The sequence below is a fragment of the Pseudopipra pipra genome, chromosome 12, assembly GCF_036250125.1.
Source record: "Pseudopipra pipra isolate bDixPip1 chromosome 12, bDixPip1.hap1, whole genome shotgun sequence".
NCBI lineage: Eukaryota > Metazoa > Chordata > Aves > Passeriformes > Pipridae > Pseudopipra > Pseudopipra pipra.
The window spans coordinates 17191188-17209112 of record NC_087560.1 but is presented as its reverse complement, the minus strand read 5'-3'; the positions used below and the strand labels follow the sequence as shown (position 1 = coordinate 17209112).

The 17925-nt window shown below is 45.7% G+C and overlaps 1 long non-coding RNA gene across 1 annotated transcript in view; it reads right to left on the bottom strand.

Annotated features, from left to right (window-relative positions):
• Window positions 1-6350: 6350 nt before the first annotated feature.
• The window catches only part of LOC135421013 (uncharacterized), a 400285-nt gene continuing 388710 nt past the window's right edge, over window positions 6351-17925 (bottom strand). Inside the window, exons 11-12 of the long non-coding RNA XR_010433818.1 lie at window positions 17604-17710; window positions 6351-14152 (exon numbers count right to left, since the gene is read on the bottom strand). This is a non-coding gene — a long non-coding RNA (uncharacterized LOC135421013). The remainder of the gene's footprint in view (window positions 14153-17603; window positions 17711-17925) is intronic.

Below are 17925 nucleotides of genomic sequence, written 5' to 3'. Positions count from 1 at the left end.
GACAGGCCTCTCCTGAAGCTGCACCTCTGTCACCTTCTAATGCCTCTCCATGTGTTGTCACTGTTCTCTTAGTCTTAGTCCAAAGGTGGCCTCGGGTCTATCAGGTATTTATACAAATGCAACGTATTTAATTCCAATCCTCTGTTAATTACACATACAGGTACAGACTGGCTCAGTTTCACTTGCCACTGAAATTTATATTTGAATCGTAAATGCATTCACCTGTTTAATATATGTTTATATTTTCTCCTCTATGTAATTACCTACTGATTATACAATTACAGAAAATACTTACATATTTTGCACAATTATGCCATTACTGAAATAATGCCTGCAATAGAGCTCTGTACGTGTGTAAGAACATTTTGGGAAATACCGTTGTGGTTTGTTGTTTTGGAGCCGTTCAGAGATTGTGCAGCTCCATGTCGAGCAAGGTATGCTGCTGGAGCCAGGTGATACAGGAGGAGTGTGTGTGGGATTACTGTTATCACCTGTGGGTGAATCCAGCTCTATTAAAAAATGGTTTTGGCTTTATTATTAAACACCTGAGTTAAGGATGTTCATCCAACCTGATCTGGTGGTCCCAGTGCCCCATGGTTCTGACGCATGTCGGGGAGTGCACACAGACAGACACCCTGGAACCACTGCCCCCTTATGCTGGTCTGTGGGGTCAGGACACAAGGCCCCATTCTGTGCTTGCTTCTGATGGTGTTAGGACAGGCCTTTCACTGTGCCTAAGTGTCCTTGTAGCACAAACATCCCATGTGTGAGGGATGTGGCAGATTCGAGTCATGACATGTGACATCATGTTGGTGAGTACAGTTGCAGCAGGCTCTGGTCCAGCTGTCTGGTCTGGGTGTTCTCATGCTTGGGGGGTTCCTGGTCACTGGCTGAACACAGACAAATAAACAAACAACTAGCAGCCATTGATAGCATCAGCATCTGTGTTTGTACTGATGGCAGGTGAAACAATTCACCCAGGCAAACACAACCAGCAGCATCAGAGCTGGGAGCAAGACTCCTGCCTCCCACCTGCCTTTCCCAGGATCAGCCTGCACAGCACCAGAGGAAGAAAAAAAGTGCTCTTCAAGGGATAAACAGACCCTGGCTTTGCCTCCTCCATGCTGTACAGGTCTTGCAGCCAAAGGGTTAAAAAGAAATGAGTGCTTTCGGCATGCTCTGCAGAGTGCCCGAAGTCTGAACATGAATGACCAAATTGCTTTTTACTTTTTAAATTAAGGCCTCTGTCTGTACACACACAGCTCACACTGCTGTTCCATTAAATAAGAGAATTTGTTCCCACTCTTATTTTTAATAGGGTAAGACCCCGCCGTTCCATCTCACAACTTTACTGACATGAGATCTTATTAAAAGCAATCCTCCCCCTCTCCTCCTTGAAGTCTGAGCTTCTGATAGCTTCATACACACTGTGTTTATTTTACATACACAGCTCTGCAGCTGCTGCTTCCTTCTTCTCCGATAAATGACAGCGTAACTGTTGCATCCACTAAAAAAGTAAATAAAATTAAATGGGGAAGAACAATACATCTCTGGCAGAGAATAATAACTCTTTTAAGGCACGTATCTAAATTGTACAGCCTGATCTTAATTGTAAGGATAATTCTTTGTTATTTCAAGCAACTTGGAACTCGACAGCAAATGCGCGCTCTTGGCAGTACATCCCGAGAGATTTCTGTGGGAACAATGGGGAGAATTCTCCTGAACTGAAAGGAGATTGAAGTGTCTTTATTAGGTTAATAGGGCTATAGTGTGTGATGGGAAAGAACGGAAGAATATGCTATGATGTGTTGGTTGGCTGGTTGGTTTGGAGGGTTTTTTTAAGCAGAGACTGTGCTGGAGGAGGCCCCGTGTGGGTGTTGGATGGGAGGTGCTCAGCATTAGGTGTCAGCAGTAGCAGCAGGGAGCCCTTTGACCAGCCAACCTCCAGCTCCCACATCATGCTCCCATGAGGGGACCGAGAGCGGGGGTTTTCCCTGTTCCCAGCAGGTGAGCAGGCTGGTCCCATGCTGGTCTGGTGCTGCTGATGTGATGGCCCCACCAGTCTCCTGGACAGCACCTTTCTGTTACCATCTCTCTCCGTTTCATTGTCTCTGCCTTTGTTGGTGAAGCCAACAGCAGCAGTGGAGGCCATCAGCAGTGTGCTGGTAGTTACTGGTGCTGTTTAGCCATGGCTGTGGGGCTGATATACAACTTCAAGATGTCTATCCAGTCCTTAGACAAAAATCCTATTGAATTTGCCTGGAATTTGTCTGAGGAGATGAGAAATGATGTCAAAGCAGGCCAAAGCGAGCGAGTAATGTGAATTCAACTCACTAAATTGGGGGGAGGACAGTGTTTGTGATACCATCAGAAACTAGAATTGGTTTTGAGCATCATCCAGTTCTTTCTGGAATAAGGGAACCTATGCAGATGTGTGTTCGACTTTTCTAACAGTTTGGTTAATTCAGAAACCACATAGCTGAGACTTTGCGGTAAAGCAAGTTGCTTTCCTGACTGGTGGCTGGGGAAAAAAGAGAATCTAGTAGAGTGACCTGAAGGAGGAAGAGAGAAGAAATACTTCCAAGCAATGATATGCTGCCCTTGGTGAGGAGATAGGAAAGGATGAGAGAAAAAAGAGATAATCCAGGTGACGACTTCAAAAGTGTAGAAATCTTTTATTTAAAAGATAGGGATAAAGCTACAAAAGGTGGGAAGTGCATTGTCTGTTTTGAAAGTAGCTAAGAAAGACCTTGGAAAAGATCAGGCTGGGCAGGAATGCTGCTGCTCTAAGGGAGTAGCAACAGTTGACAGTCAAAAGGATGAAGGAATAATAGCTATAAAAGAATGAAAAAGGTTTCCAGAACAGGTGAAGTAGCACTAGTGGGAGATTTACCCTGGATTTTATCTGGGAGACGTCTGGAGGAAGAGGTGAAGAAGGGCGTCAGCTCGGGTGAGCCCATGGTGCAGCTGTTTGTATCCTGCCCGGCAGGACACGGCCTGTCTGCTCTGCTGCGTGGGGAGCTGGTGCTGCCAGCTCTGCCTTCGCTGCCATGCCACTGGTGTGACACTGCAGCCCGTGCTGGTGCTGGTGTCCCTGGGAAGGTGCTGCAGAAAGGCCCAGTCTCCTCGTGTGTCTTGAGAGCAGCCTTAAGCCTTCTGCCCATCATGTTTGCCAATGGGTGCCCATTTACCTTGCTCCTAAATAGAGAGCAGCAAGTTATTTACTGTGGTGCCTGCAGGCCAGGCTTGGGAAAGGGTGGGGTGAAACCTCAGCTTCCAGCAGAGAAGGAGGAGGATGCTCCAGACCATGTTCACGTACCTGCTCTGCAAGGCAGGCTGAGGCTGGCTGTGGGTTACTATTCCAGTGTAGCTGCAGGGATAAATAAAAGGAGCCACGTTCACATGAATGCTGGCCCAGGTGTCAGCAGGGAAAGGGCAGCTCCTTGTCCTCAGCCAACCCAGAGGAGCGTCTGAGGCACCTGCACGTCTCCCTGTCACTGTTCCAAGGAGGAGCCCATTCTGTGGGGCTGGACGATTTTCTCGCTGCTCAGTTGCAGTGTGGCTGTAACACACCATCACTTAGCTCCTCTTGGGCCAGCAAATTCCAGGCACGAGCCAAGGGCAACATCTGACCCTTTGAAATGATCCAAGAAGTACCAGTCACAGCCTGGTGTGAAAGGCAGGAGGAATCTCTAGGCCTGAAGCAGGACCCTCATTTTCTGATGCAGCAGTTCAGTAAATGGCAATAAGATCATTGCTGGGTCTGGTTTTGTCTTTTAATCAGGAGGAAGAGCTTTTGGAGTATCTGGCCTAGCCATTATCATATAGATGCTCCTTGCATATGCTCAAGCTTGAGGCAAAACACAAAGTGGTTTGATATTAATATATGCTAGAGCTCATCATGAAGTACTCATGTCACCAGAGTAGAGGTATCCATCAATGAAAGTAAGAATTTTTCTGGGAAGTGATAAAATTTTTCTCAGTGAACTAAAACACTTAGAACCAAGGAGGTGGTGAGGACACAGTGAGCAAAGTATCTTGTCCTGTGAATGAGGCAATAAATGAGATCTGCATTTAGTTGCATAAACTCTTAACCTTCCTTGCTGCAAAGTGCCATCTAGTGTTCGCAGCCCTGGCTGGCGGCCCTTGCCCAGCGAGGCAGCACTGTCAGGCTGTGAACAGCTTCGACAGGCTAGAGGGAAGGCAGACGAGCAACCAACCTGTAACTGTTCATAACTAGATGTTATTGGTCTTTAGTATATGACTGGAGTAACTTAGGTGAGTGAAGCTTTTTTACTGTGTGATGGAATAGGAGATGTTTCAACTGGGTTAAAAAATGAACCCGGATCTCAGAAAATAGAGCAGCGGCGGTGCTGTTGGGAAAGCAGTTATGGAATTTCTTGCCCAAAATATATGCCCAATGATGTGTTAAATTTGCAGGTGCAGTGAGCATCGTGGCATTATTGATGTTGTTTGTGAGGGGAATGGAATTGGGCCCCACGCACACAGCAGGACAACAGCCCCTTCCTCACAAGGCTGAAAGTCACCTGCAACAAGTGGGTGAGTCCTGGAGCAGGAGAGCACCTGAATGACCATCATCCACTGTGTAGGTGCATGCAAGTTAATTGTGCATATGAATTAGTCATGCAAGAGCAAAAGTACTTTCCACATCTAAAACTGGAGCCAGCAATGATACAGTTTAGCATTAAAAGTGCAAGATTTGGGGAGGGATGATCTGCAGGAGTGTTTAGAAATTGAAAGTGGAGGTGAAGTAAGAAAGGGTGTAAAAATAACTCTGTGTCCAGATTTGTATCTGGGACATCTTTCTGTCCTGACTGGCTTGGAAAATTTCCCTGCCACATCTGATCACTCCTGAAACCACCCCAAGCACAGACCTCAAACACAAAGGTGGTTATTATCATTTGTTGTTATCTGTAAAGTGCTGACAGCACTTCCAAGTGCCAGAGGATTCATGCCTTAGGTTTTACTCTTGCAGTGGCCAGGAGCAGAGTCTAATTAGCCCAAACACTGTCCATGATACAGAACAGCTCTACTGACAGGGAGCAAATTAGGTCTCTGACCTAGCAAAGCATTTTAACCATGTGCTACATTTTTAGTAGGTGTATCTTTGGATTAAGACCTGGATGATGTAACTTCTTGCTGCCTCTATTTTTTTTGATTGCAGTATGAAGCATAGCTCATCTTGCTGGCTCAGAAATCCCTGTGTATAATATTAATCTGCTTTCTAAACTGACTCCTTGTGTCTGGACTCAATCTCAGGGTTTCCTAATCTGAAGGATCTTTCCCATCGCTCTTCCTAGGTTTGCTGTAGTAAACCCCCTCCCTGTGCTCAACCACGCACAGCAGCTGGCTCTGCACTGTGTCTGAGCTTGAGGGAGTCATCTCACTGTCAGAACTGGAGTGACCTTTATGAATTTCTCAGAAGACTCCTGGGCAATGAGGACTTTATAAGGACTTATGTCTCTCAGAGGGGGTTTTGAGTTTAGGGCCCTGGATCTTCTTGTGCCATGGTAGAGAGAACAGGAGGTTTAAGGAGGAGACTTGAGCTGGAAATTGGTGTTACACTTGATGTGTTCCTTGCATCCCTGTTCAGGCAGCCTCTTGGGAGAGTGTGCCACAAAATAGTCTCCTATGATACCTGCTGATTCCCTGTGCTTGCTGTCGGACATCTGAAGTCACTGGGATAGATGGGCCTCTGGTCTGCCCCACGTCACTTCTCTTATCTCCTGTGTCCTTTATCAGTTTCCACCTCTTCTGATCCACTGCGTTGTTTCCACTGCTGTGACAGGGCACATCCATCTCTTCTGCTGTTATAATGTATGCTGAGTTACGAATGGCTTGGGTCATCTAAAATTTTGGTGCAAAATTAAAGCAAGGGACTTTACCAGCTCATGCTCTAAGGGGTTGTTTTGACTTTTTCACTAACCAGAAGTGCCTGGTGATCCCGTTCCCACGGCTGGGCATCTCAACCTCAATGTTCACAGGCTTCTCCATTAGCAGTACAAGAGAAATACAGACAAGAGAGGGCTTCTGGGTTGTGGAGAGGCAACTTCAGGGATTTGCACTTCAGGGCTACAGCTCCCCTTGCAAGTGGAACCACCAGGTCTTTAATACAGACCACGCGCAATGCAGAGTATGCCCGAACAGTGCAGAGTGTGATGGGAAACTCCAGCTGGGTTTTGGTAATTGTCATGTACATGGAACAGCAACATTTGTGCAGATCAGATATGAAAAGGGGGAGAAAAGCCCACCCCTCTCAATTATTACAGCACATTATGTTTATTGAGTGCCACCTCTTGGCCAGCAGGCCGTGAGATTTCATGGGAGGGCTGGAGCATCTCGTGTGATGTGACATGTTCAGGCTGTTCTGCTCTGTGCTGGTGTTTCATGGAAGAAAGGAACAAATATTGTAAAGTAGCATAGAAGAATAGCCTGAAATATTTGTATTTCTTCCTTCATTTTTGCTGGGATGGGCATTGGATGGGTTTTGGTAGAATCCTACCAGCTGGTGTGTGCTCAGGCTTTGAATAGGATCATACTCAAACCCCCAAGCATTTTCAGATGTAAAAATACCACAGTACTTCCCAACACAAAAATAAATTATTAAAGGAAAAGATTATCTGACATTTGCTTGGTTTAACTCCTCTCAACTGCACTTCCAACATGTCTTAGTATATTTACAGGCTGTATGGTCAAAAGAACCTCTTTGTGACATGGGTATTTTGTCAGAAACTCTTCCATCAAGTTTGTAACTTTGGTTTGAGCAAAATGCTGGCTTTTCAGTCCACAAATCCCAGAATTCACAATTTATTTGTGCAGAGTCAGAAAAAGGTAGCTAATACAAACAGGACAAGTGTAAGGTTTGCTACCCAGGAGCTGAAAAATCCATAGTAGTTTTTTTTTCAGAAATCTGTGAGTTAAGTTGCACACAGCTGCGGCAGAGAATGGTTTTTGGTAGGTGGTCACCCTTGAGTTGAGGTTTTCAAGTGACAGATCATCCATTACACCCTCAGGTAATCTGTGAAAATAGTTAATTGCCTCCCCATGACATAAAACCTGTGAATCTGGTTTGTAGCCTGAGTTAATGGAGCTTCTATTTTTAGCTGGTGGTTTTAGTGATGTCTCAATGGTGAGGTCTTCTAACCAGGAGTATCTGGTTTTGTTTTTGAAAGCATGGATGCTATCCTAATTACCATCTACTGATTATAAAATTAACTCAATAATGTATTGGAAAAATACCTTCTAATATGAATTACGTATGGCCCTGCTGATTGGAATGGTCGCTGATTGGAATGGTTTATCCAAATGATTATCTTTAGGCCTCAAAATAATCCCACTGAACTGAGCAGTAGAAGGCAGCCCTCAGTATTAAAAATATAATCTAGCATTTTACAATTTAAAAAAATGGTAAAAAATCCTCCAGCATTTTACAATTTTAAGAAGCAGCCACCCAAGTGTTTTCCAACTGCCATCGTTCTTTTCATTTTGGCTTCTCTTGGGCATATGATGTGACTCTAGTTTTACTCATTAAAGTCTCAGATTGTGCTTGTTTTGTTAACAACTGTTAGGGCAGGGGTTCCTAGTCTTAATTGGCACCATCTGGAAATGAGAAGGAAATTGCTCAGGATGAATGCAGAGACGAGGGAAGACCTTGCACTTTTCCATGGTTGCGAAACTTGTCCCATTTGGAACAGCCACATCTGACCCGGGAACTGGCTTGCTCTTTATTTCTGTTGGTGGCTGGAGGGAGAGGGAAATTTTCTTCCAGGAAAAAGACAATCTCCACATTGGCAGCAGAACCAGAAAATAAGCATTTAAAGGCAGAAAGTTGCACAATTTGGGCTGCTAGCGAGCTAGGCCTTTTAATGCAAATTGAATATCTTCGTTCCCAGTTTTTTCCCAATCTTACACCACTTGTTCAGCATTGCCTCATTTTTTGGCACGGGTTTCCATAGCTGCCTGCAATCACACTCTCACACAGATGCCATTCCGTGTTCAAAGCACTGAATGCTACAGGGCATATTAGTGTTTTTATGCTTTAAATCTATCTTTATGTAACTTCAGAGCTCATTAATATATACCATTTTGTGTGATTAAAAAACAACAACCTGGCGCTCGAGGAGCTTTGAATGGATCTCAAGGAAAATGGCTTTCTTCTCATTATGCAGATTTTAAGCCAGACATGAGATGGGCCCAGCGAGTCAATGGACAAGGTACAACTTCTGCAAGATAATCATTCCCTGACTGCAGCCGAGCAGACTGTGCTTAAAAAATAAAAACCAGAAAGAGACAAATGCTATTCAAAACATAAAGAACTTCACATCATGATTTCACAATAGTGGACAAAAATGAGTGAATATCCCATGATGGTCCTTTTAAGGCTGTTTAAAATCCCAGGAAAAGCCATGCTCTTTTGCTGGGTGAAAAGCTGGAGGCTGTTGATGAAGCACAGTTCCCTCAGTTACAGCCTGAAATGTTGCCTCAAACACTACTGTGCCAAACAAGGACTAAGATTACGTGTGCCAGAATATAGTTCTTCTCTAGCTGTGGTTGCTGGCTTTGAAGGGTTGAGGTGATGAATATCTCCTGCACCACATAAGGTGATGGAGAAATTTTTCTGATCATCAGCTCTGACTTTTCAAGCTGTTTAGTGTCTTATAATACCAGCCTGTCCCCTCCTTGGGAAGCACAGGCTGTTTCAGTGACACAGAAGCAATTGCCCTTTCAGGATGGTGCCTGTCCCTGACGGGTCTGTCTCTTCTGCCAGGGTGTCCTGATAACCTCCCAAGGACATCACACAGCCCAGGCTCACATCCTCACTCCTGCTGTGAGAGCTGCAATGGTGAGGACAGCAGGAGGGATCAAGAACCAAAACCAACTCAGGATACGACATCCAAAAGCTCAGAGGTCTGAAGGTAGGAAAACTGTTTGGTGCATATGGCAGCAATCAGAAAGCAAACATGGTCCTAAGGGGCATGAGGATGTTTTAGTGGGAGAAGGAAGGGAGCCAGAGACACTTCCCCCATCCCTTTGAGGTGTCATTATTTCTAAGGAACAGCTTTCCAGAAGAAAAGATAATTTTTGTTAGGATGGTTGAGAATCTGCTGTTGTCGCAGCTTGGGCAATGGCAATAATGGAAAATCTGATGTATAATGCACCCAGTGTTCACTAAAACCTTTCAGAAATGGCCAGGCAAACACATTTTCTCTGCCTTAATCCAGAGGTTGTGTTAAGGGGTGTGTGACTCGAGTAGCAATGCGGCCCCTGGCAGGCTGGGAGTGATGGGAGATCCATAAAACCCACAGTGACTCCATGCATTTCCCCAGTGCTGGGCAGCTTTCACCCCCTTTTCCTTCTTCCCATTCAAAGGGATGTGCTGATTATATGCAACTATGACTATGATTATATGCAAATTGTGACTAATGTATGAAATGAAAACCCCTGCCTGATGGCAGGGAGATCTTAGGCAGCTACTCTGCAATTACTGCCTCGCTACGATTTCTGCCGGGTGTTACTTACTCCAACACAATACTGAGCACAGGCAATTTACTGCAGAGGTCATAAAAAATCTCATTAAAACCACACCGTTTAAGGCAGGTAGTTTCCCAGCTCCTGTTTCTGCTTAGTGCAAAGCCTGGAGGCTGGCTGGGTGGCTGCCCAAGGGAAAAATCCCTCTCTGGTGTGAGGAGCAGCAGTGGCGGCGTGGAGGGTGAGCTGTGTGTGCTCTGCAGGAGGAGGCAGGAGCTGCTGAGCTCCATCTGCTTCAGTCCCTGCCCTGCTGAACCAGGGAACGTAACCTGCTGCTGAGAGTGCAGATGAGATGCAGGGAGCTGAGCAAGTCTATCGAGTAGCAAACAGCCTGGGTTTAACAGCCATTTCTTTCCTGGGGACAGCAAAACCCCCGGGGACTTGGCACTCTGTGCCGCAGGATGATCTCTTGAATACCCTGCAAGATGCTGGACCGAGTTCTCTGGGCAGCAGCATCAGGTGCCTGCGGCTGCTGCTCGGAGCAGGCAGGGCCAGTTGGCAGCGGTGCAGCGTCGTGCAAATGTGCTGATGTAGCTCTGCCTCCAGAGCCCCTGCCAGGGAGGAGGCCAGGCAGGCACCGGAGCTATCTTTGTGCAGTGTAATTTACTGACAGCCCCAGCTGTCCCGTCTCCTGTTTGGAGGTGGCAGAGACTCCCCACAGAGGTGCCACAACTGTGCCAGTCAGGGTGAGTCAGACTCTCCCAACAGCCACCACCCGGGCATTCCGTCTTTTCCAGCTGATGGCTGGAGCCAGGAGGTGGCATCTGGGCAGCCCGGCTCACGCTGTGGGACAGCGGGATGGAAGAGGGAGGAGCAGTGTGGGGAGCAGGTGCTCCATGGGCAGTCATCAGCCTGGCTGGGGGGCAAGTGCTTTTAGGAAGAAACACACAAGAGATGATCCAGGGAAGGTGGTTCACATCCCTGTGACTGGAGGCTCAGTTCAGGCCCAGGGAGCATGAATGTTACTATGGGTGTTGAAAGAGACCAACAAAACCTCATCAGTTCAATGATTTTTCTTTCAAGATAATTACAATGTATATTTAAAATGAGTTAATCTCTCCCCACAACACCCTGGTTCATCCTTCCTTTTTTTGTTTTCCTTTCACCTATAAAACTTTGTTTTCTATTGGACTATTATGATTTACAGAAAGCATTTGATGTTGATGGGGAGACAACACAATAGTATCAGTTACCCAAGGTGAAATTTTTGTGTATACAGAGAGAATTTAACCTCAAACACTCAGTTCACATATCCATGTGTGATTTATATTGCCCCAGGCTCTGAGGCAGAGTGAACATTGACACCCTTTGATGTTGAAAGAAGCCTAGTGACTGGCCTTTGGAGAGATTTGTGATGTCTCTATCAGCCTGTCAATGGAAAACCAGGCAGCAAAGCCAGGCCCCCTAAAGATTTCAAGGCCTTGTAGGCAGAGGGATCGTGTAAGCATTTTACTTCCACCGAGTGCTTGAGAGGCTGAGCAGACACGGCCGGGCTAATTGAGTGCTCACAGGGTGCTGGGCTGCACTTGGCATCTGCACGACTGTGGATGACCCTTTCAGCCCAGAAAAGGTACCAGTGTCACCAATGGGGACATTTAGCAACTGCACACCTCTGGAGGACTTTGGTTTCTGTTGCAGCTGAGTAGGGATGTGATAACCCTCGGCCAAAGTAAGGGATAAACCTTCATTATTAGAAATGGAAAACATTTTCATGAAGTTGTTGAGAGGCAAATAAGCTCTGTCCAGAATTTTGCTCATTTCTGTGATATCAAGCATCTAGGGTTTGCCCAGAGAAGCTGTGGATGCCCCATCCTTGGAGTGTTCAAGGCCAGGTTGGACAGGGCTTGGAGTGATCTGGTCTAGTGGAAGGTGTCCCTGCTCATGGCAGGCGGTTGGAATGAAATGATCTTTAAGGTTCCTTCCAGTCCAAACCAGTCTGTGATCCTGTGATTCCACAGAGCAAAATGGTCTTGAGTAGGTTTGATAGCACACATAGGAAAGGAAAACACTTCAGCACACACACAGAAAAAGGGCACCATCAGCATATTCCGCACTGCACCTTCCTGGGACAGGGGCAGATCGTGCACAGAGCAATGGGAAGCAGGTGGCCTTCACAAGGAGCTGATGTTCCTTGTGCATCGAATTCCCAGGAAATGTGCTGAGTAACACTTTGGAAGATAGGATTAGAATTCAATACAATGCTGATAGATTGGGGAAATGACTTGAAAACAGTAACATATGAGACAAAAAAGACAGCTGTAGGGTGGTTTACACAGAATTAGGGACTGCTGGCTAGGCACACTGTGAACTGAGGATTACTGGGGATTACACACTGGAGATGCATCTGAAATATGATGCTGCAGCACAAACAAAGGACCAATGCTTCATGCTCATATTGAGCCTGAGAGCTCCTTTGAATCAGGTGTGTCCAAGGTTGCAGCTCAACAGGAGAGGTACAGAAACCATCCAAGCACTTGGAAACTAAGCAAGGGAGAGCTGGTATGTACCACTTGGCAAAGAAAGATTAAGGAACTGCTTGTGAGGGAGAGACTGTGGTAGCCAGAGACTGACTGATTCTGCTTCCTGGTTGTTGAGAAACAAAAAGCGAAGCTGCAGGTAACTTGGAAGCAGAGAGGAGAACGGGCAAAGGTCTCACTGAGAAGTGTCACTAAATGCCTTGCTCTGACAATGGCTGCTGTGACACCAGGAGAGGAATCGTGCTCAGGCTGCTGCTCTGTGTTTGGTTCATTTTACATGTGATTGAGGCAAAAAACTGTAACTTCTATTTTTCTGAAGCCCAATTCTGAAGGGGCAGAAATATGGCAATAAATTTCTCTTCCGCTCTGCCTGAAGCACTGAAAAGCCCTCACACTTATAGCATTAGCAATGCCATGTATTGTCCTTAAAATGCCTTTGCCCTTTGGAAAATCCAGCACCAGCACCATCCTTCCCTGTCTCTTCCCTTGTGCCCTTCAAGAGAAAGGACAGTGAATTCCCAGGCTTAAAGGTTGTGAGCAGAAAATCTGAGGCAGGAGAGCAGATATCTGCAAATTTGCCTCAGTGGGAAAGTGGAGAATAATTGTGGGTTCTGATTTTCCAGGGAGCCTCTGTGGGGAACTAATAGTCTAGACTTGTCCTTTTTGAGGCCTAATTATGTCTCTCTGTCAAACTATAAAAACAACAGTCTGTGGCATCACAAGGGAAAATGAAAGCTATTGGCCTGTGTTCTGCATTTAATAGGATGTCAAATCTAAAGCATAGTCTGACTGGTTTTTGACTGAGGTTAGAAAAGAAAATGCAACTAATTAGGCTGTTTCTGAATCTCCCTCGCTGTCTAATAGCTGTAGACTTGCAAATTGTAGCATGCTTGTAGTCCCAAACCCTCTGATCAGTGCTGCTGTCTGGAGGGGAGGGGTCTTTTCCACTGATGGGACTCAGACCCCACTTGAGCAGTGCCACTATCAGTGGGGACAGTTCCCTGGCAATGCCTTGTGCCACTGTACCTCTCTGTGCTCCTTGGGAAGTGACACATGCTGTTGATGAATAGTTTTTTACAGCTTGCATTGGTGATTAATTTCCGAAGTCTTTGAAGATGAAGGAGCATTTGGAAAGTATGTTGGCTATGAAATGCAGCCTTTACTCTTTAGGAATTGAAGTAACAAAGAGTGGTGTCCAACTATACAGAACTTTGTATAGTTCTATAGTATTATAAGGAACTATGGGAGCTAGAACTGACCCCCAAAATACCCCAGACATCTTATGTGTGAGCTAAAGCAGTTTGTTCCAACCTTTTTCTAGCCAAGGTGCTCTTTCATGTCCTGCTCTTCCACTTGCACCCAAGTTGCACCCATTAACTCTGCTTCCTGACCCTTAGAGCTGCCTCCTTCCTATTTGCATCCTATCCTAAGCAAGCACCAGATGATGACAAGAAAACCTGAGACAACAGGAGGTGATGGCCTATATTTAAATGGCCTATGCATTAATAATTATACCTTGGAGTCTGCTATGTCAGGGAATGTTAGATGATGTCCTAGTGCCTTCCTCTATCCTTTGGAAGTTAGTTTGAGGGCTTTTTTTTCACATTGCAATAATTTCTTGGAGAAAACGGCAGCAGTTACAAGTTCCTTTTACCTTTCCCTTGTCAGCTGCCCTCATTCTGAACCAACGCTACGCTCAGCTGGCTCCTCATGTTTTACAGATGAACTGAAATAAAAGTGGAATTTGTCCCACTGTGAGAGAAAGGAAGAAGAAAAAAATAACTGTCTACAAGATTTTTCATGCAAGTCCCACATCCTTAGTTTTGCCCTCTTTTTGACACAGAAATGTGATTGTCTTCTGCTCAGACATTCTGGGGCGCCTTTCTGGTTTTCATTCTTCTTTCTGACCTCACTTTGGGTTAGTCAGGAAACTGCCAACTTTGCCTCACAGTCAAAGCTAAACACTGCAATTCAAACTCAAAGGACATCAGTGGGCAGGAAAAGCATGTGGCCTCAAAATGGTGATGTTTTGATGTCATTTCTGCAGGGTCTTGTAGAGGGATTTGAGTCAGGAAACCTCAGTCAATGAGTCCATAAGAAAATGAAAGGTTTTTCCAGGAGTCTGCCTGAAAAGAAAGAAAAAGAGTGGAAAAGAGTGTAAAAGGAGAAAGACTTGCATAACCCAAAGGAGCACAGGAAGCAGAGAGCACCTGGATCTCCTTGGTGACTGCCAAAATACTGTGTGACGTCACTTCAACACTCACACGGAGACTTACAGCCGTGTTTTCCAATAACTGCACGCTGGTTTTGCCCACAAATAATATTTTCTGCGCACATAGCTAACCCATGCTGTAAAGTGTGTCTTTCCCAGGCTGTAGCTGGCAAAGCAGCTTGGGACTAGTACTGAAAACACTAGAAAACCTTGTCTAGGCAGATTGTTCTCCTCTGGCTTTGTGTGAAGATGCCTAATTTTGTTGGACCCACAGATAACATAGACCAACATCCACTGTGGCAGTGCAATGGAAAGGAAAGCAACTTTGCCATGACTTGGAAATGTCTTTATTCTTGTGTCTGTCCTCTGTTCCCAGTTGTAGAACTGATCCCCTAAAAATAAGGGCGACAAACCTGTGGCCTTTCTATGGATTGTTCTCACTGGAAGAGATCTGGGCAGGAGGCAGTAGCTTCAGTTTGGTGTAACCCCAAGGTACAGCCATGAAGGTGCCTCATCTGCTGCCAAATCCTGCAGCCCAGGCAGGGACAGGTCACGGGCTCCTTTCTGGGGCCCTTGAGCACCAACTTCCCCAAACTTCTGGAGAAGCTTCTCAGATAAGCCCTCCAGCTGTATTTTCAGGAAAGTCTTTGAGAACGGTCTTAACCTAAATAGCCATATAAGTTTCACTGAATCTTGGTAGAGGGGATTTATACATTGTGCTTAAATGATTTCCCAGTTGTGAGCAGTAACCCTCAGTTGGGTGTTGCTGCCAGTTGAGCAACGATCGCCCTCTCCCAGTGTGAGTGATGGGTGAGTTGGGCAGTGCAGGGAGACCAAAATGATAAATTACTGCTTCTGAGAGGATGATCAGTTTGTTTGCTGTCCCCCACCAGCTCTGTCCTTCTGCAGACGTTCACCAGAGTTTCTCCAATCAGCACAAAAATCTTCTTGGCTGCCCCTCGTTCAGCACAGCTTGTCAGGGGCTGCAGAAGTGGCACATCTGAGCACCAAGGCACAGGTCTAGATGGTTTAGGAGTTTTGACCTTGACTGAGCCAGTCAGAAATTGCAACTAAAATATAGGCTGCTTGCAAAGGGAGGAGGGAATTAATAACCACACAGTTCTTCAAATTTAGCATAAAAATTATCGACCTGGAATTCTGGAGGTGGCAGGGTTTGGGGGTTTCCCCCTCTGTTTCCATCTGTGTGGCTTGAAGGGTTGGAGGGGACCTGCTGCTCAAATAAAGGATTAGTTTTGCCTTTTAATCCATGACATAAAGATGACATAAAATTTACCCCTGTGAGTTGCCATGTAAATGAATCCAAGTCAAATAATGCACAGGGAGCAACAAAGCAGCCCAGCCTGCTCTGCTCTGCAGTGTGGGCACTTAATTTGCGAATGGAAATCCCAGGAACTGCAGAAGACCAGGGCTGTTTCACGTGTACATCCCCACACAAGGCTCCCTCCCACAACAAATGATTTATTTTTTTTTTTTTGGGGGGGGGGGGGGAGTTGTACAGGGAAGGAAAAAAGGTCGTCAAATCCGTGTTAGTTGATGGCACAGATTCCTCGGCTACCAAACGCAAGGGCCGAGCAGAACAAAGAGATTTGCATTCTAAGTGATGCAAAGCAGGCGGCAGCGTTTTAATGTTGTGTTTGCTCTGTGATGTCTTCATCAGGCGCTCAAAGACAGCGGCTCTGGCAGCCGTGGGTCCCCGCGAGCCTGTCAAACTCCGTTTCCATGGTTTTCCTTCAGGCAGCACCGTCGGCAGACAGCACGGAAACGGACCCCTGCAACCTGTTCTGAGCAGTGTCTCTGATGTAGGGCCCCAGAGCGGGCATCAAACTAGCAACAAGCAGCAAGAAAATAACAATTTTGCTTCTCGCAGGTGTCAGAGCGGCAAACAAAAGGCTGTTTATAAAAGATGCAACATCCCCTTTTTGTCGGCGTTGGCAGTTTAAAGTCAGCCGGGCAGCGGTCGAGCTGAGGAGGAGGTTTTGGAGGGGGTGTGCTGTGAGAGAGGGAATTCAGATTGTTTCCTCTTTAATCCTTCAGCCTCACTAAATAGGGCCTTCTCATCACCAAACTAATAGCTGTTAACCGCGTTCCAATTATTCCATTTGAGTCAATGAGGAAGGCTATTTTCTTCAGACAATTGTAGTTTTTTCCAGACAAAGAATCAGTGTCTCTCTCTTCCCTCACCTTGAAGAGCGCCCTTTCATTTAAATACAAAGTTCAGAATATTTTAATATGAAGCCATATTTGAGCAGTGATGCTCAAAATTCCAGATGCGCAAATATTCCAGAGGTGAGAAAGACTAGTCTGTGGCCTTTTGCCACCGTGGCTGCCTATGGGCAGTGTGACATGGAAGCACAGTCTGTGCTAAAAGAGCAGAGGTCAGGAGAGCACCTCTCAATGCCTCAGTTTCACCACGTGTGAAATTCGGATAATGATTTAGTTCTTCTCTGGTGAAGGACATGGAGTTTTTTTCCCAAACATGATATAAAGCTCACGGCTACCCTTGTGGTTTTCATGACACTACTGACTGGAGCAGATGCAATTCCCTCAAGGAACAGTTTTCCATTAAAGAAAACTGATGGGTCAGATGCTGCCCAAGTTACAAGAGAATCTACTTTTTCCTACCAATTAGCTGATTTTGTCACAGCTGCTTGGGGAGGTGCTGGGAGCCACCGGGCTCCTTGGCTCCTGCTTCCTTTACAGTGCATCTGCCAAGCCAGGGAGAATCCAGGAGCTGGGAGCATTAGATCCCAAGCTGCCTCTTTATTTCCTGTAGAGGAAAGGCTCAAGCAGACATTTGGTTTTACAAGACTTATGGCTTCTGTGCAGGAGCTGTAGATGGTCAGCTGGGGGCTTACAACATGATACACACTCGTCAGGGATTGCCACATCAAGGCTTTTTCCTTCCACATCCATACGCTGGAAGTCAGCAAGCTGTAAGGATGGTGGTCAAGCATTTCTAGCTCTTCTGGGGCTTTGAGGTTCCCAGCTGCTCTTTGGCTTTCTAAAAAGAAGCCACAGCTTCATATTTCAGCTACTGATTTCATGGTTCCCACTGCCTGGGAGGCGCATTTTTGTTTTCTTTAATGGAAAAGGTTGGTGTTTGCGGTTTTGCTCCAAATTAATGTGGAAGCCAATGGAAAAAATAGCCAAGTCTCATCCAGAAGAGAGATGCATTTTTCTGTAGATCTTTCAACCCGCATCACTCTAGTTCATGGTTTGACTGAAGTACATTCAGCAAATGCTATTTCTGTCCTCACAAAACTCACCTCCTACACTTCAAACTTTCAGAGACTGATTCAGTACTTTAACTGCAATTACATGGCTCGTTATTTATTGCACAGTACCTGCATATGGAGCAGACTTGAAGTCACTCAGTGTGTTTGGAGGTGCTGATAGTGCCAGGGAGCAGATACAGGAGATGCAGCTCTGCACCTGAAATCCTACTCTGACCCTGTGATGAAAAGAACAGTCACAAGATCTGTAGAGAAAATGCACTTAAGATTGAGAAGGTTTTCAAACTGTTTAGGACATATTGGTTATTTCATTTATTATAATTTTTTTAAGACTTTAATTGATCTATTAAATAAAAGCAAAGCATTTTAAAAATTAATACCATTTCTGTTTACAACTAACCAGTGCCAGGACAAGGCCACGTACATCCATATT